This window comes from Scyliorhinus canicula, chromosome 7 (assembly GCF_902713615.1).
Source record: "Scyliorhinus canicula chromosome 7, sScyCan1.1, whole genome shotgun sequence".
Taxonomy (NCBI): Eukaryota; Metazoa; Chordata; class Chondrichthyes; order Carcharhiniformes; family Scyliorhinidae; genus Scyliorhinus; species Scyliorhinus canicula.
The window spans coordinates 99,431,233-99,456,848 of NC_052152.1; the positions used below are offsets into that span (position 1 = coordinate 99,431,233).

General features: G+C 45.9%; 1 long non-coding RNA gene across 1 annotated transcript in view; it reads left to right on the plus strand.

Annotated features, from left to right (window-relative positions):
• Positions 1 to 11,979: 11,979 nt before the first annotated feature.
• LOC119969222 overlaps positions 11,980 to 25,616 on the plus strand; it is an 82,437-nt gene continuing 68,800 nt past the window's right edge. Inside the window, exon 1 of the long non-coding RNA XR_005461314.1 lies at positions 11,980 to 12,118. This is a non-coding gene — a long non-coding RNA (uncharacterized LOC119969222). The remainder of the gene's footprint in view (positions 12,119 to 25,616) is intronic.

The following is a 25,616-nucleotide window of genomic DNA, read 5'->3' on the forward strand; positions in this document are numbered from 1 at the left end:
ATCTTAGGGTGCTGTCAATGTCCATATGATCTTAGTGGGTTGGTGATCAGATTTCAGTGACATTTCAAACTACATTGACCAGGACCACCTTGCCATTGCAGCCTTTCAACTTCGCAGCCGGTGAAACTGGGCAGCATGGTGGCACAGTGGTTAGCACTGCTGCCTCACAATGCCAGGGACTCAGGTTCAATTCTGGCCTTGGGTGACTGTGTGCAGTTTGCATATTCTACCAGTGCCTCCATGGGTTGCCGCTGGGTGCTACGGTTTTCTCCCACAATCCAAAGATGTGCAGGTGAGGTGGATTGGCTATGCTAAATTGTCCCTTGGTGTTCAAAGGTTAGGGTTGGGGTTACGGGTAGGGTGGAGGTGTGGGCTTGGGTAGGGTACTCTTTCAGATGGTTGGCGCAGACTCAATGGACTGAATGACCTTTTATGCACTGTTAGGATTCTATGAAACGCACTGTCTGCCTTCACCTGTTATGGCATTGAGTATTTTTGGACAGCACTTTGGCTCCTACCCCGAACCTTGCTGTTATGGATGGCCCTACCAGGAGCAAGGAGCTCCCAATGGCATTGCGCATGAGATTGTGCACATACCTCTGCACCACGTCAATGTGACAATTCACGGAGGGATCAAATTACATTAATATTATGGGTAGACTTGGCCTTTAAACTCAAATTTATTTGCAATGCAAGGTGTAATAATTTTGAAGATTTAAACATACAAGAGGCCTTAGAGTTAGACACAGGATGTTTAATTTCCATAAACACTGAAGTTTATTTGCCTCGTTAAGTGTGAACGTCCTGCAGCTATTAAGAAGTGGCATTGACAGCATGGACCCTCCCTTTTGCCACTTGAAGACATCGATGTAGAAATTAATTTGTAAAAGTTAACATTGTTTTCGAATTATTGGAAATAAATTCAAAACAGTTTGAAGCATTGAGTTACTTTGTTTTTAAACGACGCTGAAGCTTTCTTTAAACATCATGGATAAAATCAACGCTATTAAAGGTCTAATGCAAGCTTTCAACTGTTTTCATTCTAATTCCTCTTCACTGCTCTTTATTTATTGTATGTTGTCCCATAGATATGGATGAAAAAAGTTCTGTAAATTGTTGCAAACAAAGTCACAATTGTTCTCACCAAATTAGATATAATGGGGCATGTTTTGGAAATGAAAATATGTTTCAATATTCAGGTGGCATCCTATAATTGTTAAGATTTAATTTCTCATTTGTTCAAAAGGTACAATTGACTTTTCAGGCTACAGTTATGGTCAAATGTCTCACCAAGCTTATGTTCATTCTATTACTTTAAAATTATTTATTTGGCAAGTGGTAAGTTTTTACATAATGGTTTTAAAAAAAATTCACTGATGTTTTTACTTTGGTTTCCTTCCTCAAGTGGATGCAGTAATATTTTAGTCATTATACAACAGTATTAGGCAATGCTACTAATTATTCATGAATTGGAGATCATTGATCCAGCTACTGTACTGAAATGAATTTGCAGTAACACTGACATTGACAATAGGTTTAGGTACTTAATTTATTTTTTTAAATAGTACAATTTTACTTGGTTTCCAAAATATTTTTGTGACACGGCAATAACATTTCAAAGGAAACCCATTGGACAGAAAATGAGATGCAATCTCTTAAAGTGGGAGATTGTCCTTTTCATATACTATAGCAGAATTATGGATAGGATTTTCAGACCAACAGATGTTTTTCTTAGTCCTCCTATGAAGAAGCCATACAGGCATTAAATCGACACAAAGGAAAATCAGTTGGGACCCATCATATATCACGTCTGCTGCACAGATGATATGGATTAAGACTATGAATGATAGATAAAATTAAAAAAATAACTTTTATTTTAATAATGCATAAAGGTTATAGTATAAATCATATAGTTTCAGTGAAATAAACCATTTAGTCATATTAATTTGTTCATGATTCTTTAAGAAGCATAGTCAACCCTTGATTGTTGCAAAACCAAGCATTAAGACTTGAGATGATTACAAATTGTTGTGCAGAGTGAATGTGTGTTCAACCCTGTATTTATTTCATTGTTAATGTTACTTTTTATATTGTACCTGAGTAGAATGTAAAAAAAAATTGTTAAAAAGGGAAAAATGTTGTTTGCACTATATAGTACTATAGATTTATGTATTTTATAAATCTATTGGGTGTGATCTGAATAATTTGAATGTTTGACCCATGCAAAAAGTTTGCTATAAGTGGATCATATGTGTCACTGTATAAAGTGCTTGTAGTTGAAGGTATCTTACAGACAAATCGCATAGTCGAAGCCAGCTTCAGAGCATGGCAAGTTTAATAATTCAGATTAAACCAAGGAACAAAGTGTTGGCTTCACATTTAGTGATTCTGTGTCAAATTGATTATTGTTTCTTTCATGACACGGTTCAGTTTTGTCAGGACTGTACTGTAATAGCCAGTGTCATGTAAAATCTGTAATTGCATCTTATATAAAAAACATTTGAGTCTGATAAGACTTTTGGATATGATTGCTCTGAAGAAGATTTTTATGGTTTTTATTTATACATCCAAAACACATAAACACCAGATATTCCAGTAATTTCTTTAATGTAATGTCAGTTAACGTGTGCATACATGTCACGCCTTACACTGTATTCTGAGCCAGTTTAATAACTACAAATTATGGCTTTCAATTTGATGAATTTTGAACAGCACATTTTATGCTTACTTGTGTTGAATTTATTGCAAGCACACCATTCTGTGTGATAATTGTTTTAATAATGCTGTACAGTACTTGATTGATGCAGTACAAGATTTGTGTGGTGATTTTATGGAACATCAGAAAACTGAATTTTTACTCAGAGAATACAGCATCGTCAGGGATCGGTTTTGTTTGCTGCAGAAAATATTATGAGTTTTGTTCTATTAAAATAATAAAAAAAAGTTCTCATACTTGTTGTGAATTTCATTTAAGAGTTTGAATGGTTTTCATAATAGGACACCTTGCATTTTCAGGAACAGGAAGCAATCTGATGCTAAACATGGATTATTTATCGCTGCGTTCTTCATTTCTGGCCTCCTGCACTTCCCCATTATTATTTCCACCTGTTTAGATCTCTCTCCTTCATTAAGAAGTTCCCTCAAACCACCTCTTTGACCGAGCTTTTGGTCATTTGCCCGAAAATCTCACAAAGTGCTCCTGTCAAGTCCTGGGACATTTTACTACATTTAAACCCACCGTATGAATGTAGGTTGTTGTTGCACTTTGGTTTAGGTCAGATTTTGATCAGTTTAAATGCATCAAACAATGTAATAAAATCTGAAATTGGGGCAGGATTGGACAATTGGCCTCTCAAATCTGTTCTGTTATTCCTTATGACGATGGCTGATCTTCTGCCTCAACTCTGCTCCCCCCCCCCCCCCCCCCCCCCCCCACCCCACCCGCTCCCCTTATCCATTCATTTCTGAAGAAACCAACAATCTGTCTCCCTTAAATGTATTCATTGACTGCTCACCAGAACTCACCCCAAGGAGGAGGAAACATGGTAAGGGGAGAACAAGGCATCTATGGCTGAAGAGGGAAATCAAAGACAGCATAAAAGTTAAAGAAAAAGCATACAAAGTGGCGAGAATTAGTGGGAAGCCAGAAGATTGGGAAGCCTTTAAAAGCGAGCAGAGGACAACTAAAAAAGTAACAAGGGGGGAGAAGATGAAGTATGAGTGCAAGCTAGCTATTAATATAAAGGAAGAGTTTTTTTCAATATATAAATGATAAGAGAGAGGCAAAAATAGACATTGGACCATTGGAAAATGTGGCTGGAGAAATAATAATAGGAAACAAAGAAATGGCAGATGAACTGAATAGTTACTTTGCATCAGTCTTCATGGTGGAAGACACCAGTGGGATGCCAGAGCTCCAGGAGAACCAGGGGACAGAGGTGAGTGCAGTGACCATTACTAAGGAGAAGGTTCTGTGGAAACTGAAAGGTCTGAAGGTGGATAAGTCTCCTGGACCGGATGGACTACACCCCAGGGTTCTAAAAGAGATAGCTGAGGTGATTGTGGAGGCATTGGTGATGATCTTTCAGGAATCACTGGATGCAGGAAGGGTCCCAGAGGACTGGAAAGTGGTGAATGTAACACCACTGTTTAAGAAGGGAGGGAGACAGAAGATGGGAAATTATAGGCCGGTTAGCCTGACTTCGGTCATTGGTAAGATTTTAGAGTCCATTATTAAAGATGATATCGCAGAGTACTTGGAAGTGCATGATAAAATAGGACTGAGTCAGCATGGATTCATCAAGGAAGGTCATGTCTGACAAATCTGTTGGAGTTCTTTGAGGAAGTAACAAGGAAGTTAGACAAAGGAGAACCAGTGGATGTGATTCATTTAGATTTCCAGAAGGCCTTTGGCAAAGTGCCGCATAGGAGACTGTTAACTAAGTTAAGAGCCCATGGTGTTCAGGGTAAGATCCTGGCATGGATAGAGGATTGGCTGACTGGGAGAAGGCAGAGAGTGGGGATAAAGGGGTCTTTTTCAGGATGGCAGCCGGTGACTAGTGATGTGCCTCAGGGGTCGGAGCTGGGACCACAACTTTTCACAATATACATTATGATCTGGAGGAAGGAACTGAAGGCACTGTTGCTAAGTTTGCAGATGATACAAAGATCTGTAGAGAGGCACATAGTATTGGGGAAGCAGGCGGACTTCAGAAGGACTTGGACAGGCTCGGAGAGTGGGCAAAGAAGTGGCAGATGGAATACAATGTTGGAAAGTGTGAGGTTATGCACTTTGGAAGGAGAAATGGAGGCACAGACTATTTTCTAAATGGGAAGATGCTTAGGAAATCAGAAGCACAAAGGGACTTGGGAGTCCATGTTCACGATTCTCTTAAGGTTAATGTGCATGTTCAGTCAGCAGTTTGGAAGGCAAATGCAATGTTAGCATTAATGTCGAGAGGGCTAGAATACAAGACCAGGGATGTACTTCTGAGGCTATATAAGGCTCTGATCAGACCCCATTTGGAGTATTGTGAGCAGTTTTGGGCCCCATATCTAAGGAAGGATGTGCTGGCCTTGGACAGGATCCAGAGGAGGTTCACAAGAATGATCCCTGGAATGAAGAGCTTTTCGTATGAGGAACGGTTGAGGACTCTGGGTCTGTACTCGTTGGAGTTTAGAAGGATGAGATGAGGGAAGTTTCTTATTGAAGCTTACAGGATTCTGTGAGGCCTGGATAGAGTGGACGTGGAGAGAATGTTTCCACTTGTCGGAAAAACTAGAAGCAGAGAACACAATCTCAGACTAAAGGGACGATCCTTTAAAACGGAGATGAGGAGGGATTTCTTCAGCCAGAGGGTGGTGAATCTGTGGAACTCTTTGCCGCAGAAGGCTGTGGAGGCCAAAGCACTGAGTGTCTTTAAAACAGAGAAAGAGAGGTTCTTGATTAATAAGGGGATCAGAAAAATATCAGTCATGATTGAATGGCGGAGCAGACTTGATGGGCCGAGTGGCCTAATTCTGCTCCTATTTCTTATGGTCTTTCGGTCTTAACTCACAGGGGTAAAGAATTCACAACCCTCTGAGTGAAGAAATGTCTGCTCATCTCAGGCCTAAATTATCAGCCCCCCCCCCCCTTATGCTGGGACGGTACCCTGTGTTCTAGAATGTCCAGCTAAGGGGGAAAAAAACACTCAGTATCTACATTGCTCCGCCCCTTAAAAATCTTGTCAGAGAGCATAGGACCAATTTAGTCAGCCTCTCATCACAGGACAACCTCCTCACCCCAGTAACCAATTTAGTGAACCATTGCTATACTGCCTCCAAGGTAAGTATGTCCTTACTTAGATATGAAGACTTAAACCTGTCAACTAGAAATAGCCCTTTTAGCCCCGTTCTGTGCTTTCTCTCCAGTAACCAGTCCTCTCTGCCAATATATTACCTCAATTCAATTAGACCTTAGCCAGAATTCTCCGGTCGTTCGCCGATGATGGGATTCCCTGCCGGCAGGGCATCCTCGCCTATGGGCTTCCCAATAGTGTGGGGTAGCGCCAATGGGAATTCCCAACAACAGCGACGGAAGCAGATAAACCCACTCAGCGAACAGTGCACTGCCTCCAGCCACCAGGAAACATGCAGCTGGGAGGCTGGAGAATAACAAACAGTAAGAGTCCCCTCCCCACACCCCATATTCCTTTACAATGGTAAACCGTAGTTACTAAATCCACCCCCCCCTCCCCCCCAAGGAGATCTCCTGGAGATCCAGCCCAATCGAAACCTCAAAAACCGCCACCAATGGGCAAGGATCCAACCCAATGATCAGGATTGCCTGCCATAGATTCAATAAAGGATGTGCAGATTTGAGCACGACATGATGTGCCGGGCCACCAAACACCAATCGCATCTGTCGTCCACCCCTTCACCAAATTGACTCATTCTAGCCTTCGTAAGCTCCGCCCAGAGCACCACTTTCAGCTGGATGATAGTCAGCCTCGCACAGGACGATGCTCCTTTAGGTGTCAGGGAACAAAGAGAGTATCTGTTCCCATTAGATGGAAGCAGAAGGCCAGCAAGACTCACAAGGTATTGCTGGAAATGGCTAAGGAGGTCAGCAGCCACAGGCTGGTCACGTGAACATGGGTGCAGTGCTGAAAGCATTTCAATGACCTGGTATGGCATGGCAAGGTGAGTGGTAACTGTAATAGCAAGTTTGCAGCCCTGCGTGTCCTAAGCAGTGTCCATGAGGTGACCCATGCAATGGGCTTGACCAGTGACCAGCTTCCACAGTGAGATACAGAATCGACTCACACTAAGATGCCTATGATCAGTCTGAGTTGTTTGCTGAATTGCCAAGACTGAATGGCCATTTGCATTAAGCCTCCGAGTGGTGCAATGATGGACATGGAAAGTGGCACAGGCTGATGAGCACAACTAGATTATGTGGCAAGAGTGAAACTGTGTCTGTATGTGTTTGCAGGAAAACCAAGCTCAAGATGCTGGGGAGTGGAGAAGAACTGGAGGTGGTGTGCCATTCATAGTTGCAGTGACTCCAATGGGGGAGGAGGCAACCAAAATAAGATAGGTTTGCAACAAGGCAGTCTGTCGCTGAGAGCGAGTTGAGTGTGGAATCCATGTAGAATGAATAACAGAATGGATGCAGGCATCCAATCTGACAAGTACTAGCTATGGAAACTCCATGGGCCTTGACGAACATAGGAAACTCCAGATCAAGGATGGAAGTTGATTAAAAGCACAATTCATTCACATTACTCTTGTCTCTCTCACAGGTCCAGTAGTGAATAAGAGATCAACAGTGGCACTGAGGCCATATGAGACCTCAGAGGAGGATCCCCCATCTGAAGAGACAGCGGCACATCAGTCCAGTGCGCTCTCCATCAGCAGATACACTCATGTCAGTTCGTAAAGTGAGAGTGCTGGATACTAGAGAACGAAGTAGCACTGAATTAGATAGGACCAAACTGTGAAGGACTAGGAGGAATAAAGATAGTTTTAGAATTCATGTGTGCAAACACACAAAATGAAATGAAAAAGAAGAAATGAAAATCGCTTATTGTCACAAGTTGACTTCAAATGAAGTTACTGTGAAAAGCCCCTAGTCGCCACATTCCGGCGCCTGTTCGGGGAGGCTGGCACGGGCATTGAACCGTGCTGCTGGCCTGCCTTGGTCTGCTTTTAAAACCAGCGATTTAGCCCTGTGCTAAACAGCCCCAGTATGATTAAATACGTTGGTGAACTATGAACATAAAAACTGTATGGTAATCTATAGTGGTCATCATGGAAAGATGGCATAAAAATGGTGAGCACTGAGCACTTAATATCCAAAGATTAATGTATTCCGTAAAGGTAAGGAAGGAAGAAAAAGAGGGGTGAAATAACAGTCCTCAAGGGAAAAACATTGTAAGTTGAAAAGGGAAGATATCCTTGAAGAGGTAAGGACAAAATCCATGTGGTTAGTGTTGAGAAGTAAGAAAGGTGAAATTAGGTTACTGAGGGTAAAATGAGAGAGAGAAAGACAGAGGAGCAAATCTGCATGGAAATCCAGCTTTGACAAAGGGTCACCTGGATTCGAAACCTTAGCTCTTTTCTCTCCTTACAGATGCTGCCAGACCTGCTCAGATTTTCCAGCATTTTCTCTTTTGGAAATCACAGAGATGTGCAAGAACGATAGAGTGGTACTTTAGGAAGACTTTATGCATCTAATATCGACAATGTTAGAGTAAAGGAATAGGAGGAATTTCTGAAACATATTCAGGAGAACCTGCTTGACCAGTATGTTCTCCATCCAACTAGGAAGGAGATATTCCTTGACCCGGTTCTGGGAAATGGGCAGGAATTTGCAAAAGGCAGGTCTGGTTTGATTAGTTTAATTGGATGTTTTGATGAACAGAGAACATTGATAAAGAAATTGCAATTGTTGTCTCAGTGGATTTTAAGGAAGTGTTTTTCCATGTACCTACCACACAATAGGCTGGTTAACAAAACCGAGACTCATCAGATAGGAGGGTTAGTGTAAACCTGGAGTAAAAATTGGCTTCAAGGACAGAAAACAACTATTGGTGATGAATAGTTATTCAGACTGCAGAATGATGTTCTCCAAGAGAACACAGCTTTTTGATATTTGCAAATGACAAAGATTTGAATACAGGGTAAAATGTCAACTTTTGCTGATGATACTAATCCTGGAGGTGTGTCAAATAGTGAGGATGGTACTAATCAACAGAAACAGGGAATAGGCTAGCAGAATGGGCAGGCAAATGGCAGACGGAATTTAATACAGAGAAGTGTGAGGTGATGTGTTTTAGTAGGGGGGATAGGGAGAGGTAATGTAGACTTAATGGCAGAGTGCGCAGGAACAGGGGGACCTGAGGGTTCGTGCATAGATCCTAGGGCATATTGCAAAAGCGGTTCGCAAGACATATGGAATAATTGGGTTTCATAAAGAGTGCTATTGAGTACAAAAGCAGGTCATGCTGAACCTTTATAAAGTTGGCTGGATCACAACTAGAGAATTGGCCCAGTTTGGAACATCGCACCTCAGGAAGGATGTGAGGGCCCATGAGAGGGTGTGGGGGCAATTTGCCAGAATGGAGGCAAAGATGGGGGATTTTAGTTACAAGATTACGTTGGAGAGTCTGGGCTTGTTCTCCTTGGAGAAAATGAGATTGAGGGGAGATTTAATAGATGTGTACTTGCTTATGACTGGTTTAGATGAAGCAGGCAAAGAAACACTGTTTTCATTAGCTTGTCGTACAAGGACTGGAAACACAGATTTATGGCTTCACGTAAAAAATGCAGGGCGGATTAAAGGACGAATTTGTTTCGGCAGCGGTTTATGACTTGGAACTCGCTGCCTAAGAGGATGGTGGATCTGGAGATGATCAATGATTTCAAAACAAATTTGAATGAGCATTTGAGACGAGTAAAAAATGCACAGTTACGGGATATTGTGGGAAAATGGGACAGTAGAATGCCGCACAGAGAACCAGCATTGACCTGATGGGCCAAACCAGTGCTGTTTTGATATTATGGCTAACTGTGAGGACGATGCATTTAACTCTGGCATTACGCAGGCAACATGTCTTCGAAACTCCTGGTCCTGGCTGCAGAGAGCAATCTCTATTCCCCTGACTACACTGCTGCAAGTAGTGGAGTGATGGGGGGGACAATGGACAATTTGTCCATTCATCCTGCAGTCCTTCTACCCATTCACACAAATAACAAGTACCTCGCACCTGTTGGTCAAAGTCAAGGGTCCAGGCTCCTCCATCACTACATCCTGCATCCCCATACCTTAATGCCTCGGAGTCACACCCCACTTTTCTTCAGCATTGACTGACTCTAAAGTTCTACTTAACCAAAGAGGTGTGACTACCTCCTGGAATAAAATATCCAGGTCACTCTTCCCTCCTCTGATCCAGCACAGTGTCTCCAGCTTGGACTCTACAAACTCCCACATGATGCAGTTATGGTACACTGCCTGCCCTGCCATGTGTGTCCAATTATTCCATATGTCTTGCGAACCGCTTATTTATTTACTTTATTAGTTAATTAGTTATTTATTTAGTAAAGTTAAATCAGGTTATAATTTCCAAGTCTTGGTATAAAAGGAAAACACTCACCAGCTCTTGGAGGTAAAATAAAAATTCCCAATGTTAACACTATTTACAAAGCACCCTTTTCCCTATTCTGTAAATAAGGGAAATTACTTGATATGTGCAATAGTGTTCCTGCTCATAAATAATTATTTTGGTAAAACAGTTCTCCTGAGGGGTTGGTTTAGCACAGTGGACTAAACAGCTGGCTTGTAATGCAAAACAATGCCAGCAGCGCAGGTTCAATTCCCGTACTGGCCTTCCCGAACAGGCGCTGGAATGTGGTGACTAGGGGCATTTCACAGTAACTTCATTGAAGCCTACTTGTGACAATAAGCTATTATTATTATTATTATTATTATTATTATTATTATTATTATTATTATTATTATTATTATTATTATTATTATTATTATATACCAACAGTTGTATGGAATGAGTTACATTTATGTATCACCATTCACATCCTCAAAATGTTTCACAGCCGAGGAAACATTTTTCAAATGAAAACAGTAAATGTTGGAAACACCCAGCATCATCTATTGAGAGAAATATTTAACAATGTTACAAGTTAATAGCTTTAGAGCTTATCCATGGCTCTCATCTTCTCTTGGACAGTAGATGCTGGCAGAGGCTGTCTGCTTTCCAGTGACTGGGAGTAAGGTAGGTGCTGGCTCTTGGGATGGGATTTTCCTATCAGTACGCAGCCCGTTAGTGGTCTGCGTCCCTCCTTTCTTTGCCACCTTCTCTTTGCCAGATTTGCTCTTTCCCTCTATTATTTATACCTCCGCTGAATCAATTTAAAATAAAAAGTATATTTATTGAATTTTTACATAACAACCAAAGATAACACAAGAGTGCAAAAACAAGTAAATATAAAAATAAATAAAAACCCATAATTAACTTAAACACTATAATTAAACCCCGTAACAGCTAACGGTGTCGAGATCCTTGAAAAGGGAAATAAATGGCTGCCACCTGAAGTATCTCTGACACGGTGCTAAAAAAGGAAGCCCAGAAGCTAGCAAGTTTGGGGCAGGACCGACCATAACATGTGGTAAGCTGAGGCAAGCGAACTGCGATCACATCTGTCCTCAACATTTGAAAAAAAAACACTCATCCTTGCCTTGGTCAAGTGCACCTTGTGTAACACCTTGAACAGAATTAGGCTCAACCGGGCGCATGAGGACGTGGAGTTGACCCTGTAAAGGGCCTTCTTCCAAGTATCACTAGTAAGTATAGGGTCCAGTTCACTTCCCATTTCATGCTCACCCTGTTTAGTAGGGAGGGATCCGACAAGGGAATATAGACATATAAGTCTGAAATAGACACCTTGCCAGCATAGCCAAGGATAAAATCCTCTTCAGCAAAGAGGAAGGTGCAGCCAAGGGAAAGGAAGGGAAAACAGTACGAGAGAAAAGGTGAACTTGAAAAGTAGCGAAAAAGGCTAGAATTGGGTCACTGAAATATATCAGCCAGGTCTCTAAAACTGGCAAACTGAATCCATCATTTGTTTTTTTATTTATCTCATTCCCACCCTCTTTCCCTTTTGTCATGTAATCACTCCTGTCATCCATCACAGACCTTTATTTATGATGTGGAGATGCCGGCGTTGGACTGGGGTGAGCACAGTAAGAAGTCTTACAACACCAGGTTAAAGTCCAACAGGTTTGTTTCAAACACGAGCTTTCGGAGCACGGCTCCTCCTTCACCTGAAGAAGGAGCCGTGCTCCGAAAGCTCGTGTTTGAAACAAACCTGTTGGACTTTAACCTGGTGTTGTAAGACTTCTTACTGTGCAGACCTTTATTTGTTATCCTTCCCTGCCCATTTTTCCCTTGGTTTTGTATTTGCAGGAGATTTTCAATTCTAACATTTTCCAGTTCTGCCAAGAGCTCCGAGTAGATGGCACTCCAATCTCTCAATCAAAAGGTCAAGTATTCCAGACCCACTTCAAAGACATGGACACAAAGATCTAGGTTGTGGTGCCTGTACTGCACTGTTGAAGGTAAGCAAGGTCCTGGCTGTCCTCTAGGGTGAATGAAAAAGATCCCATGATGATCTCTTGGTGAAGAACAAGGGGTTCTCCATACTGTCCTGACCGCCATTTAGCCTTTCTTAAATTCATTCCTGGGATGCGGACATCGCTGGCTAGGCCAGCATTTATTACCTATCCACAAGTGCTCTTGAGAAGGTGTTGGCTTTCTTGAGCCGCTTGAAGTCCATGTGGTGTAGGCGCTGTTCGGAAGGGAACTCCAGGATTTTGAGCCAGCCACAGTGATGGATCGATGGTATATTTCCAGGTCAGGATAGTGGGTGGCTTAGAGCGGAATTTCCAGGTGCTGGTGTTCCCATGTACCTGCTGTCCTTGGTCATCCTGGATGGTCATGGTTGTGGGTTTGGAAGATGCAGTCTGAGTGGATGGTTGTGGGTTTGGAAGATGCAGTCTGAGTGGATGGTAATGGTTGTGGGTTTGGGAGATGCAGTCTGAGTGGATGGTTGTGGGTTTGGAAGATGCAGTCTGAGTGGATGGTAATGGCTGTGGGTTTGGGAGATGCAGCCTGAGTGGATGGTAATGGTTGTGGGTTTGGAAGATGCAGTCTGAGTGGATGGTAATGGTTGTGGGTTTGGGAGATGCAGTCTGAGTGGATGGCTGTGGGTTTGGAAGATGCAGTCTGAGTGGATGGTTGTGGGTTTGGGAGATGCAGTCTGAGTGGATGGTTGTGGGTTTGGGAGATGCAGTCTGAGTGGATGGTAATGGTTGTGGGTTTGGGAGATGCAGTCTGAGTGGATGGTAATGGTTGTGGGTTTGGGAGATGCAGTTTGAGTGGATGGTAATGGTTGTGGGTTTGGAAGATGCAGTCTGAGTGGATGGTAATGGTTGTGGGTTTGGGAGATGCAGTCTGAGTGGATGGCTGTGGGTTTGGAAGATGCAGTCTGAGTGGATGGTTGTGGGTTTGGAAGATGCTGTCTGAGTGGATGGTTGTGGGTTTGGAAGATGCAGTCTGAGTGGATGGTAATGGTTGTGGGTTTGCGAGATGCAGTCTGAGTGGATGGTTGTGGGTTTGGAAGATGCAGTCTGAGTGGATGGTTGTGGGTTTGGAAGATGCAGTCTGAGTGGATGGTAATGGTTGTGGGTTTGCGAGATGCAGTCTGAGTGGATGGCTGTGGGTTGGAAGATGCAGTCTGAGTGGATGGTTGTGGGTTTGGAAGATGCAGTCTGAGTGGATGGTAATGGTTGTGGGTTTGGGAGATGCAGTCTGAGTGGATGGTAATGGTTGTGGGTTTGGAAGATGCAGTCTGAGTGGATGGTAATGGCTGTGGGTTTGGGAGATGCAGTCTGAGTGGATGGTAATGGTTGTGGGTTTGGGAGATGCAGTCTGAGTGGATGGCAATGGTTTTGGGTTTGGGAGATGCAGTCTGAGTGGATGGTTGTGGGTTTGGAAGATGCAGTCTGAGTGGATGGTTGTGGGTTTAGAAGATGCAGCCTGAGTGGATGGTAATGGTTGTGGGTTTGGGAGATGCAGTGTGAGTGGATGGTAATGGTTGTGGGTTTGGAAGATGCAGTCTGAGTGGATGGTAATGGCTGTGGGTTTGGAAGATGCAGTCTGAGTGGATGGTAATGGTTGTGGGTTTGGGAGATGCAGCCTGAGTGGATGGCTGTGGGTTTGGGAGATGCAGTCTGAGTGGATGGTTGTGGGTTTGGGAGATGCAGTCTGAGTGGATGGTAATGGTTTTGGGTTTGGGAGATGCAGTCTGAGTGGATGGTTGTGGGTTTGGAAGATGCAGTCTGAGTGGATGGTAATGGTTGTGGGTTTGGGAGATGCATTCTGAGTGGATGGTAATGGTTGTGGGTTTGGGAGATGCAGTCTGAGTGGATGGTTGTGGGTTTGGAAGATGCAGTCTGAGTGGATGGTTGTGGGTTTGGAAGATGCAGCCTGAGTGGATGGTAATGGTTGTGGGTTTGGGAGATGCAGTCTGAGTGGATGGTAATGGCTGTGGGTTTGGAAGATGCAGTCTGAGTGGATGGTAATGGTTGTGGGTTTGGGAGATGCAGTCTGAGGGGATGGTAATGGCTGTGGGTTTGGGAGATGCAGTCTGAGTGGATGGTAATGGTTGTGGGTTTGGGAGATGCAGTCTGAGTGGATGGTTGTGGGTTTGGGAGATGCAGCCTGAGTGGATGGTTGTGGGTTTGGGAGATGCAGCCTGAGTGGATGGTAATGGTTGTGGGTTTGGGAGATGCAGTCTGAGTGGATGGTTGTGGGTTTGGAAGATGCAGCCTGAGTGGATGGTAATGGCTGTGGGTTTGGGAAATGCAGTCTGAGTGGATGGTAATGGTTGTGGGTTTGGGAGATGCAGTCTGAGTGGATGGTAATGGTTGTGGGTTTGGGAGATGCAGTCTGAGTGGATGGTAATGGTTGTGGGTTTGGGAGATGCAGTCTGAGTGGATGGTAATGGTTGTGGGTTGGGAGATGCAGTCTGAGTGGATGGTAATGGTTGTGGGTTTGGAAGATGCAGTCTGAGTGGATGGTAATGGTTGTGGGTTTGGGAGATGCAGTCTGAGTGGATGGTAATGGCTGTGGGTTTGGGAGATGCAGTCTGAGTGGATGGTTGTGGGTTTGGGAGATGCAGTCTGAGTGGATGGTAATGGTTGTGGGTTTGGAAGATGCAGTCTGAGTGGATGGTAATGGCTGTGGGTTTGGGAAATGCAGTCTGAGTGGATGGTAATGGTTGTGGGTTTGGGAGATGCAGTCTGAGTGGATGGTAATGGTTGTGGGTTTGGGAGATGCAGTCTGAGTGGATGGTAATGGTTGTGGGTTTGGGAGATGCAGTCTGAGTGGATGGTAATGGTTGTGGGTTTGGGAGATGCAGTCTGAGTGGATGGTAATGGTTGTGGGTTTGGGAGATGCAGTTTGAGTGGATGGTAATGGTTGTGGGTTTGGAAGATGCAGTCTGAGTGGATGGTAATGGTTGTGGGTTTGGGAGATGCAGTCTGAGTGGATGGCTGTGGGTTTGGAAGATGCAGTCTGAGTGGATGGTTGTGGGTTTGGAAGATGCAGTCTGAGTGGATGGTTGTGGGTTTGGAAGATGCAGTCTGAGTGGATGGTAATGGTTGTGGGTTTGCGAGATGCAGTCTGAGTGGATGGTTGTGGGTTTGGAAGATGCAGTCTGAGTGGATGGTTGTGGGTTTGGAAGATGCAGTCTGAGTGGATGGTAATGGTTGTGGGTTTGCGAGATGCAGTCTGAGTGGATGGCTGTGGGTTGGAAGATGCAGTCTGAGTGGATGGTTGTGGGTTTGGAAGATGCAGTCTGAGTGGATGGTAATGGTTGTGGGTTTGGGAGATGCAGTCTGAGTGGATGGTAATGGTTGTGGGTTTGGAAGATGCAGTCTGAGTGGATGGTAATGGCTGTGGGTTTGGGAGATGCAGTCTGAGTGGATGGTAATGGTTGTGGGTTTGGGAGATGCAGTCTGAGTGGATGGCAATGGTTTTGGGTTTGGGAGATGCAGTCTGAGTGGATGGTTGTGGGTTTGGAAGATGCAGTCTGAGTGGATGGTTGTGGGTTTAGAAGATGCAGCCTGAGTGGATGGTAATGGTTGTGGGTTTGGGAGATGCAGTGTGAGTGGATGGTAATGGCTGTGGGTTTGGAAGATGCAGTCTGAGTGGATGGTAATGGTTGTGGGTTTGGGAGATGCAGCCTGAGTGGATGGCTGTGGGTTTGGGAGATGCAGTCTGAGTGGATGGTTGTGGGTTTGGGAGATGCAGTCTGAGTGGATGGTAATGGTTTTGGGTTTGGGAGATGCAGTCTGAGTGGATGGTTGTGGGTTTGGAAGATGCAGTCTGAGTGGATGGTAATGGTTGTGGGTTTGGGAGATGCATTCTGAGTGGATGGTAATGGTTGTGGGTTTGGGAGATGCAGTCTGAGTGGATGGTTGTGGGTTTGGAAGATGCAGTCTGAGTGGATGGTTGTGGGTTTGGAAGATGCAGCCTGAGTGGATGGTAATGGTTGTGGGTTTGGGAGATGCAGTCTGAGTGGATGGTAATGGCTGTGGGTTTGGAAGATGCAGTCTGAGTGGATGGTAATGGTTGTGGGTTTGGGAGATGCAGTCTGAGTGGATGGTAATGGTTGTGGGTTTGGGAGATGCAGTCTGAGTGGATGGTTGTGGGTTTGGGAGATGCAGCCTGAGTGGATGGTTGTGGGTTTGGGAGATGCACCCTGAGTGGATGGTAATGGTTGTGGGTTTGGGAGATGCAGTCTGAGTGGATGGTTGTGGGTTTGGAAGATGCAGCCTGAGTGGATGGTAATGGCTGTGGGTTTGGGAAATGCAGTCTGAGTGGATGGTAATGGTTGTGGGTTTGGGAGATGCAGTCTGAGTGGATGGTAATGGTTGTGGGTTTGGGAGATGCAGTCTGAGTGGATGGTAATGGTTGTGGGTTTGGGAGATGCAGTCTGAGTGGATGGTAATGGTTGTGGGTTTGGGAGATGCAGTCTGAGTGGATGGTAATGGTTGTGGGTTTGGAAGATGCAGTCTGAGTGGATGGTAATGGTTGTGGGTTTGGAAGATGCAGTCTGAGTGGATGGTAATGGTTGTGGGTTTGGGAGATGCAGTCTGAGTGGATGGTAATGGCTGTGGGTTTGGGAGATGCAGTCTGAGTGGATGGTTGTGGGTTTGGGAGATGCAGTCTGAGTGGATGGTAATGGTTGTGGGTTTGGAAGATGCAGTCTGAGTGGATGGTAATGGCTGTGGGTTTGGGAGATGCAGTCTGAGTGGATGGTAATGGTTGTGGGTTTGGGAGATGCAGTCTGAGTGGATGGTAATGGTTGTGGGTTTGGGAGATGCAGTCTGAGTGGATGGTAATGGTTGTGGGTTTGGGAGATGCAGTCTGAGTTGATGGTAATGGTTGTGGGTTTGGGAGATGCAGTCTGAGTGGATGGTAATGGTTGTGGGTTTGGAAGATGCAGTCTGAGTGGATGGTAATGGTTGTGGGTTTGGGAGATGCATTCTGAGTGGATGGTAATGGCTGTGGGTTTGGGAGATGCAGTCTGAGTGGATGGTTGTGGGTTTGGGAGATGCAGTCTGAGTGGATGGTAATGGTTGTGGGTTTGGAAGATGCAGTCTGAGTGGATGGTAATGGCTGTGGGTTTGGGAAATGCAGTCTGAGTGGATGGTAATGGTTGTGGGTTTGGGAGATGCAGTCTGAGTGGATGGTAATGGTTGTGGGTTTGGGAGATGCAGTCTGAGTTGATGGTAATGGTTGTGGGTTTGGGAGATGCAGTCTGAGTGGATGGTAATGGTTGTGGGTTTGGAAGATGCAGTCTGAGTGGATGGTAATGGTTGTGGGTTTGGGAGATGCATTCTGAGTGGATGGTAATGGCTGTGGGTTTGGGAGATGCAGTCTGAGTGGATGGTTGTGGGTTTGGGAGATGCAGTCTGAGTGGATGGTAATGGTTGTGGGTTTGGGAGATGCAGCCTGAGTGGATGGTAATGGTTGTGGGTTTGGGAGATGCAGTCTGAGTGGATGGTAATGGTTGTGGGTTTGGAAGATGCAGCCTGAGTGGATGGTTGTGGGTTTGGGAGATGCAGTCTGAGTGGATGGTTGTGGGTTTGGGAGATGCAGCCTGAGTGGATGGTAATGGTTGTGGGTTTGGAAGATGCAGTCTGAGTGGATGGTAATGGTTGTGGGTTTGGAAGATGCAGCCTGAGTGGATGGTAATGGTTGTGGGTTTGGAAGATGCAGTCTGAGTGGATGGTAATGGTTGTGGGTTGGAAGATGCAGTCTGGGTGGATGGTAATGGCTGTGGGTTTGGGAAATGCAGTCTGAGTGGATGGTAATGGTTGTGGGTTTGGGAGATGCAGTCTGAGTGGATGGTAATGGTTGTGGGTTTGGGAGATGCAGTCTGAGTGGATGGTAATGGTTGTGGGTTTGGGAGATGCAGTCTGAGTGGATGGTAATGGTTGTGGGTTTGGGAGATGCAGTCTGAGTGGATGGTAATGGTTGTGGGTTTGGAAGATGCAGTCTGAGTGGATGGTAATGGTTGTGGGTTTGGGAGATGCAGTCTGAGTGGATGGTAATGGCTGTGGGTTTGGGAGATGCAGTCTGAGTGGATGGTTGTGGGTTTGGGAGATGCAGTCTGAGTGGATGGTAATGGTTGTGGGTTTGGAAGATGCAGTCTGAGTGGATGGTAATGGCTGTGGGTTTGGGAAATGCAGTCTGAGTGGATGGTAATGGTTGTGGGTTTGGGAGATGCAGTCTGAGTGGATGGTAATGGTTGTGGGTTTGGGAGATGCAGTCTGAGTGGATGGTAATGGTTGTGGGTTTGGGAGATGCAGTCTGAGTTGATGGTAATGGTTGTGGGTTTGGGAGATGCAGTCTGAGTGGATGGTAATGGTTGTGGGTTTGGAAGATGCAGTCTGAGTGGATGGTAATGGTTGTGGGTTTGGGAGATGCATTCTGAGTGGATGGTAATGGCTGTGGGTTTGGGAGATGCAGTCTGAGTGGATGGTTGTGGGTTTGGGAGATGCAGTCTGAGTGGATGGTAATGGTTGTGGGTTTGGGAGATGCAGCCTGAGTGGATGGTAATGGTTGTGGGTTTGGGAGATGCAGTCTGAGTGGATGGTAATGGTTGTGGGTTTGGAAGATGCAGCCTGAGTGGATGGTTGTGGGTTTGGGAGATGCAGTCTGAGTGGATGGTAATGGTTGTGGGTTTGGGAGATGCAGCCTGAGTGGATGGTAATGGTTGTGGGTTTGGAAGATGCAGTCTGAGTGGATGGTAATGGTTGTGGGTTTGGAAGATGCAGCCTGAGTGGATGGTAATGGTTGTGGGTTTGGAAGATGCAGTCTGAGTGGATGGTAATGGTTGTGGGTTGGAAGATGCAGTCTGGGTGGATGGTAATGGCTGTGGGTTTGGGAAATGCAGTCTGAGTGGATGGTAATGGTTGTGGGTTTGGGAGATGCAGTCTGAGTGGATGGTAATGGTTGTGGGTTTGGGAGATGCAGTCTGAGTGGATGGTAATGGTTGTGGGTTTGGGAGATGCAGTCTGAGTGGATGGTAATGGTTGTGGGTTTGGGAGATGCAGTCTGAGTGGATGGTAATGGTTGTGGGTTTGGGAGATGCAGTTTGAGTGGATGGTAATGGTTGTGGGTTTGGAAGATGCAGTCTGAGTGGATGGTAATGGTTGTGGGTTTGGGAGATGCAGTCTGAGTGGATGGCTGTGGGTTTGGAAGATGCAGTCTGAGTGGATGGTTGTGGGTTTGGAAGATGCAGTCTGAGTGGATGGTTGTGGGTTTGGAAGATGCAGTCTGAGTGGATGGTAATGGTTGTGGGTTTGGGAGATGCAGTCTGAGTGGATGGCTGTGGGTTGGAAGATGCAGTCTGAGTGGATGGTTGTGGGTTTGGAAGATGCAGTCTGAGTGGATGGTAATGGTTGTGGGTTTGGGAGATGCAGTCTGAGTGGATGGTAATGGTTGTGGGTTTGGGAGATGCAGTCTGAGTGGATGGTAATGGCTGTGGGTTTGGGAGATGCAGTCTGAGTGGATGGTAATGGTTGTGGGTTTGGGAGATGCAGTCTGAGTGGATGGCAATGGTTTTGGGTTTGGGAGATGCAGTCTGAGTGGATGGTTGTGGGTTTGGAAGATGCAGTCTGAGTGGATGGTTGTGGGTTTAGAAGATGCAGCCTGAGTGGATGGTAATGGTTGTGGGTTTGGGAGATGCAGTGTGAGTGGATGGTAATGGCTGTGGGTTTGGAAGATGCAGTCTGAGTGGATGGTAATGGTTGTGGGTTTGGGAGATGCAGCCTGAGTGGATGGCTGTGGGTTTGGGAGATGCAGTCTGAGTGGATGGTTGTGGGTTTGGGAGATGCAGTCTGAGTGGATGGTAATGGTTTTGGGTTTGGGAGATGCAGTCTGAGTGGATGGTTGTGGGTTTGGAAGATGCAGTCTGAGTGGATGGTAATGGTTGTGGGTTTGGGAGATGCAGTCTGAGTGGATGGTAATGGTTGTGGGTTTGGGAGATGCAGTCTGAGTGGATGGTTGTGGGTTTGGAAGATGCAGTCTGAGTGGATGGTTGTGGGTTTGGAAGATGCAGCCTGAGTGGATGGTAATGGTTGTGGGTTTGGGAGATGCAGTCTGAGTGGATGGTAATGGCTGTGGGTTTGGAAGATGCAGTCTGAGTGGATGGTAATGGTTGTGGGTTTGGGAGATGCAGTCTGAGGGGATGGTAATGGCTGTGGGTTTGGGAGATGCAGTCTGAGTGGATGGTAATGGTTGTGGGTTTGGGAGATGCAGTCTGAGTGGATGGTTGTGGGTTTGGGAGATGCAGCCTGAGTGGATGGTTGTGGGTTTGGGAGATGCAGCCTGAGTGGATGGTAATGGTTGTGGGTTTGGGAGATGCAGTCTGAGTGGATGGTTGTGGGTTTGGAAGATGCAGCCTGAGTGGATGGTAATGGCTGTGGGTTTGGGAAATGCAGTCTGAGTGGATGGTAATGGTTGTGGGTTTGGGAGATGCAGTCTGAGTGGATGGTAATGGGTTGTGGGTTTGGGAGATGCAGTCTGAGTGGATGGTAATGGTTGTGGGTTTGGGAGATGCAGTCTGAGTGGATGGTAATGGTTGTGGGTTTGGGAGATGCAGTCTGAGTGGATGGTAATGGTTGTGGGTTTGGAAGATGCAGTCTGAGTGGATGGTAATGGTTGTGGGTTTGGGAGATGCAGTCTGAGTGGATGGTAATGGCTGTGGGTTTGGGAGATGCAGTCTGAGTGGATGGTTGTGGGTTTGGGAGATGCAGTCTGAGTGGATGGTAATGGTTGTGGGTTTGGAAGATGCAGTCTGAGTGGATGGTAATGGCTGTGGGTTTGGGAAATGCAGTCTGAGTGGATGGTAATGGTTGTGGGTTTGGGAGATGCAGTCTGAGTGGATGGTAATGGTTGTGGGTTTGGGAGATGCAGTCTGAGTGGATGGTAATGGTTGTGGGTTTGGGAGATGCAGTCTGAGTTGATGGTAATGGTTGTGGGTTTGGGAGATGCAGTCTGAGTGGATGGTAATGGTTGTGGGTTTGGAAGATGCAGTCTGAGTGGATGGTAATGGTTGTGGGTTTGGGAGATGCATTCTGAGTGGATGGTAATGGCTGTGGGTTTGGGAGATGCAGTCTGAGTGGATGGTTGTGGGTTTGGGAGATGCAGTCTGAGTGGATGGTAATGGTTGTGGGTTTGGGAGATGCAGCCTGAGTGGATGGTAATGGTTGTGGGTTTGGGAGATGCAGTCTGAGTGGATGGTAATGGTTGTGGGTTTGGAAGATGCAGCCTGAGTGGATGGTTGTGGGTTTGGGAGATGCAGTCTGAGTGGATGGTTGTGGGTTTGGGAGATGCAGCCTGAGTGGATGGTAATGGTTGTGGGTTTGGAAGATGCAGTCTGAGTGGATGGTAATGGTTGTGGGTTTGGAAGATGCAGCCTGAGTGGATGGTAATGGTTGTGGGTTTGGAAGATGCAGTCTGAGTGGATGGTAATGGTTGTGGGTTGGAAGATGCAGTCTGGGTGGATGGTAATGGTTGTGGGTTTGGGAGATGCAGTCTGAGTGGATGGTTGTGGGTTTGGGAGATGCAGTCTGAGTGGATGGTTGTGGGTTTGGGAGATGCAGTCTGAGTGGATGGTAATGGTTGTGGGTTTGGAAGATGCAGTCTGAGTGGATGGTAATGGTTGTGGGTTTGGGAGATGCAGTCTGAGTGGATGGCTGTGGGTTTGGAAGATGCAGTCTGAGTGGATGGTTGTGGGTTTGGAAGATGCAGTCTGAGTGGATGGTTGTGGGTTTGGAAGATGCAGTCTGAGTGGATGGTTGTGGGTTTGGAAGATGCAGTCTGAGTGGATGGTAATGGTTGTGGGTTTGCGAGATGCAGTCTGAGTGGATGGCTGTGGGTTGGAAGATGCAGTCTGAGTGGATGGTTGTGGGTTTGGAAGATGCAGTCTGAGTGGATGGTAATGGTTGTGGGTTTGGGAGATGCAGTCTGAGTGGATGGTAATGGTTGTGGGTTTGGAAGATGCAGTCTGAGTGGATGGTAATGGCTGTGGGTTTGGGAGATGCAGTCTGAGTGGATGGTAATGGTTGTGGGTTTGGGAGATGCAGTCTGAGTGGATGGCAATGGTTTTGGGTTTGGGAGATGCAGTCTGAGTGGATGGTTGTGGGTTTGGATGATGCAGTCTGAGTGGATGGTTGTGGGTTTAGAAGATGCAGCCTGAGTGGATGGTAATGGTTGTGGGTTTGGGAGATGCAGTGTGAGTGGATGGTAATGGCTGTGGGTTTGGAAGATGCAGTCTGAGTGGATAGTAATGGTTGTGGTTTTGGGAGATGCAGTCTGAGTGGCTGGCTGTGGGTTTGGGAGATGCAGCCTGAGTGGATGGTAATGGTTGTGGGTTTGGGAGATGCAGCCTGAGTGGATGGTTGTGGGTTTGGGAGATGCAGTCTGAGTGGATGGTTGTGGGTTTGGGAGATGCAGTCTGAGTGGATGGTAATGGTTTTGGGTTTGGGAGATGCAGTCTGAGTGGATGGTTGTGGGTTTGGAAGATGCAGTCTGAGTGGATGGTAATGGTTGTGGGTTTGGGAGATGCAGTCTGAGTGGATGGTAATGGTTGTGGGTTTGGGAGATGCAGTCTGAGTGGATGGTTGTGGGTTTGGAAGATGCAGTCTGAGTGGATGGTTGTGGGTTTGGAAGATGCAGCCTGAGTGGATGGTAATGGTTGTGGGTTTGGGAGATGCAGTCTGAGTGGATGGTAATGGCTGTGGGTTTGGAAGATGCAGTCTGAGTGGATGGTAATGGTTGTGGGTTTGGGAGATGCAGTCTGAGGGGATGGTAATAGCTGTGGGTTTGGGAGATGCAGTCTGAGTGGATGGTAATGGTTGTGGGTTTGGGAGATGCAGTCTGAGTGGATGGTTGTGGGTTTGGGAGATGCAGCCTGAGTGGATGGTTGTGGGTTTGGGAGATGCAGCCTGAGTGGATGGTAATGGTTGTGGGTTTGGGAGATGCAGTCTGAGTGGATGGTTGTGGGTTTGGAAGATGCAGCCTGAGTGGATGGTAATGGCTGTGGGTTTGGGAAATGCAGTCTGAGTGGATGGTAATGGTTGTGGGTTTGGGAGATGCTGTCTGAGTGGATGGTAATGGTTGTGGGTTTGGGAGATGCAGTCTGAGTGGATGGTAATGGTTGTGGGTTTGGGAGATGCAGTCTGAGTGGATGGTAATGGTTGTGGGTTTGGGAGATGCAGTCTGAGTGGATGGTAATGGTTGTGGGTTTGGAAGATGCAGTCTGAGTGGATGGTAATGGTTGTGGGTTTGGGAGATGCAGTCTGAGTGGATGGTAATGGCTGTGGGTTTGGGAGATGCAGTCTGAGTGGATGGTTGTGGGTTTGGGAGATGCAGTCTGAGTGGATGGTAATGGTTGTGGGTTTGGAAGATGCAGTCTGAGTGGATGGTAATGGCTGTGGTTTGGGAAATGCAGTCTGAGTGGATGGTAATGGTTGTGGGTTTGGGAGATGCAGTCTGAGTGGATGGTAATGGTTGTGGGTTTGGGAGATGCAGTCTGACTGGATGGTAATGGTTGTGGGTTTGGGAGATGCAGTCTGAGTTGATGGTAATGGTTGTGGGTTTGGGAGATGCAGTCTGAGTGGATGGTAATGGTTGTGGGTTTGGAAGATGCAGTCTGAGTGGATGGTAATGGTTGTGGGTTTGGGAGATGCAGTCTGAGTGGATGGTAATGGCTGTGGGTTTGGGAGATGCAGTCTGAGTGGATGGTTGTGGGTTTGGGAGATGCAGTCTGAGTGGATGGTAATGGTTGTGGGTTTGGGAGATGCAGCCTGAGTGGATGGTAATGGTTGTGGGTTTGGGAGATGCAGTCTGAGTGGATGGTAATGGTTGTGGGTTTGGAAGATGCAGCCTGAGTGGATGGTTGTGGGTTTTGGAGATGCAGTCTGAGTGGATGGTTGTGGGTTTGGGAGATGCAGCCTGAGTGGATGGTAATGTTTGTGGGTTTGGAAGATGCAGCCTGAGTGGATGGTAATGGTTGTGGGTTTGGAAGATGCAGCCTGAGTGGTTGGTAATGGTTGTGGGTTTGGAAGATGCAGTCTGAGTGGATGGTAATGGTTGTGGGTTGGAAGATGCAGTCTGAGTGGATGGTAATGGTTGTGGGTTTGGGAGATGCAGTCTGAGTGGATGGTAATGGTTGTGGGTTTGGGAGATGCAGTCTGAGTGGATGGTTGTGGGTTTGGGAGATGCAGTCTGAGTGGATGGTTGTGGGTTTGGGAGATGCAGTCTGAGTGGATGGTAATGGTTGTGGGTTTGGAAGATGCAGTCTGAGTGGATGGTAATGGTTGTGGGTTTGGGAGATGCAATCTGAGTGGATGGTTTTGGGTTTGGAAGATGCAGTCTGAGTGGATGGTAATGGTTGTGGGTTTGGAAGATGCAGTCTGAGTGGATGGTAATGGTTGTGGGTTTGGGAGATGCAGTCTGAGTGGATGGTAATGGTTGTGGGTTGGAAGATGCAGTCTGAGTGGATGGTTGTGGGTTTGGGAGATGCAGTCTGAGTGGATGGTAATGGTTGTGGGTTTGGGAGATGCAGTCTGAGTGGATGGTAATGGTTGTGGGTTTGGGAAATGCAGTCTGAGTGGATGGTAATGGTTGTGGGTTTGGGAGATGCAGTCTGAGTGGATGGTAATGGTTGTGGGTTTGGGAGATGCAGTCTGAGTGGATGGTAATGGTTGTGGGTTTGGGAGATGCAGTCTGAGTGGATGGTAATGGTTGTGGGTTTGGGAGATGCAGTCTGAGTGGATGGTAATGGTTGTGAGTTTGGGAGATGCAGTCTGAGTGGATGGTAATGGTTGTGGGTTTGGGAGATGCAGTCTGAGTGGATGGTAATGGTTGTGGGTTTGGGAGATGCAGTCTGAGTGGATGGTAATGGTTGTGGGTTTGGAAGATGCAGTCCGAGTGAAAAAAACCTGGCAGATGGAATATAATGTAGGAAAATGTGAAGTTATGCACTTTGGAAGGAAGAATAAAGGAGCTGAATACTGAATATTATTTAAATGGAGAAAAATGCAGAAAATTGCAGCACAGAGGGATTTGGGTCCTCGTGCGTAATCATAAAAACCTAACGTGCAAGTTGAGCAGATAATTGGGAAGGCAAATACAATGATTTATTTCAAAGGAAATGGTGTATAAAAATAGGGAAGTCCTGCTAAAACTATAAAACGTATTAGTTAGATCTCACTTAGAATACTGTGAACAGTTTTGGTCCCCTTATCTAAAGAAAGGTATACTGACACTGGAGGTGGACCAGAGAGGGTTCAGAAGGCTGATCCTGGGTATGGAGGTATAAAGTATGGGTATAAAGCACATTTATTGAAGTTTTACATAACATATAACAAATTATCAACCAATGAAGATATAAGAGTAGAAAGTCAAAAAATTACAAATCCCCAATAAAAAACACAAACTAAAACTTAAACACTCTAACTGAGCCCCCTAACA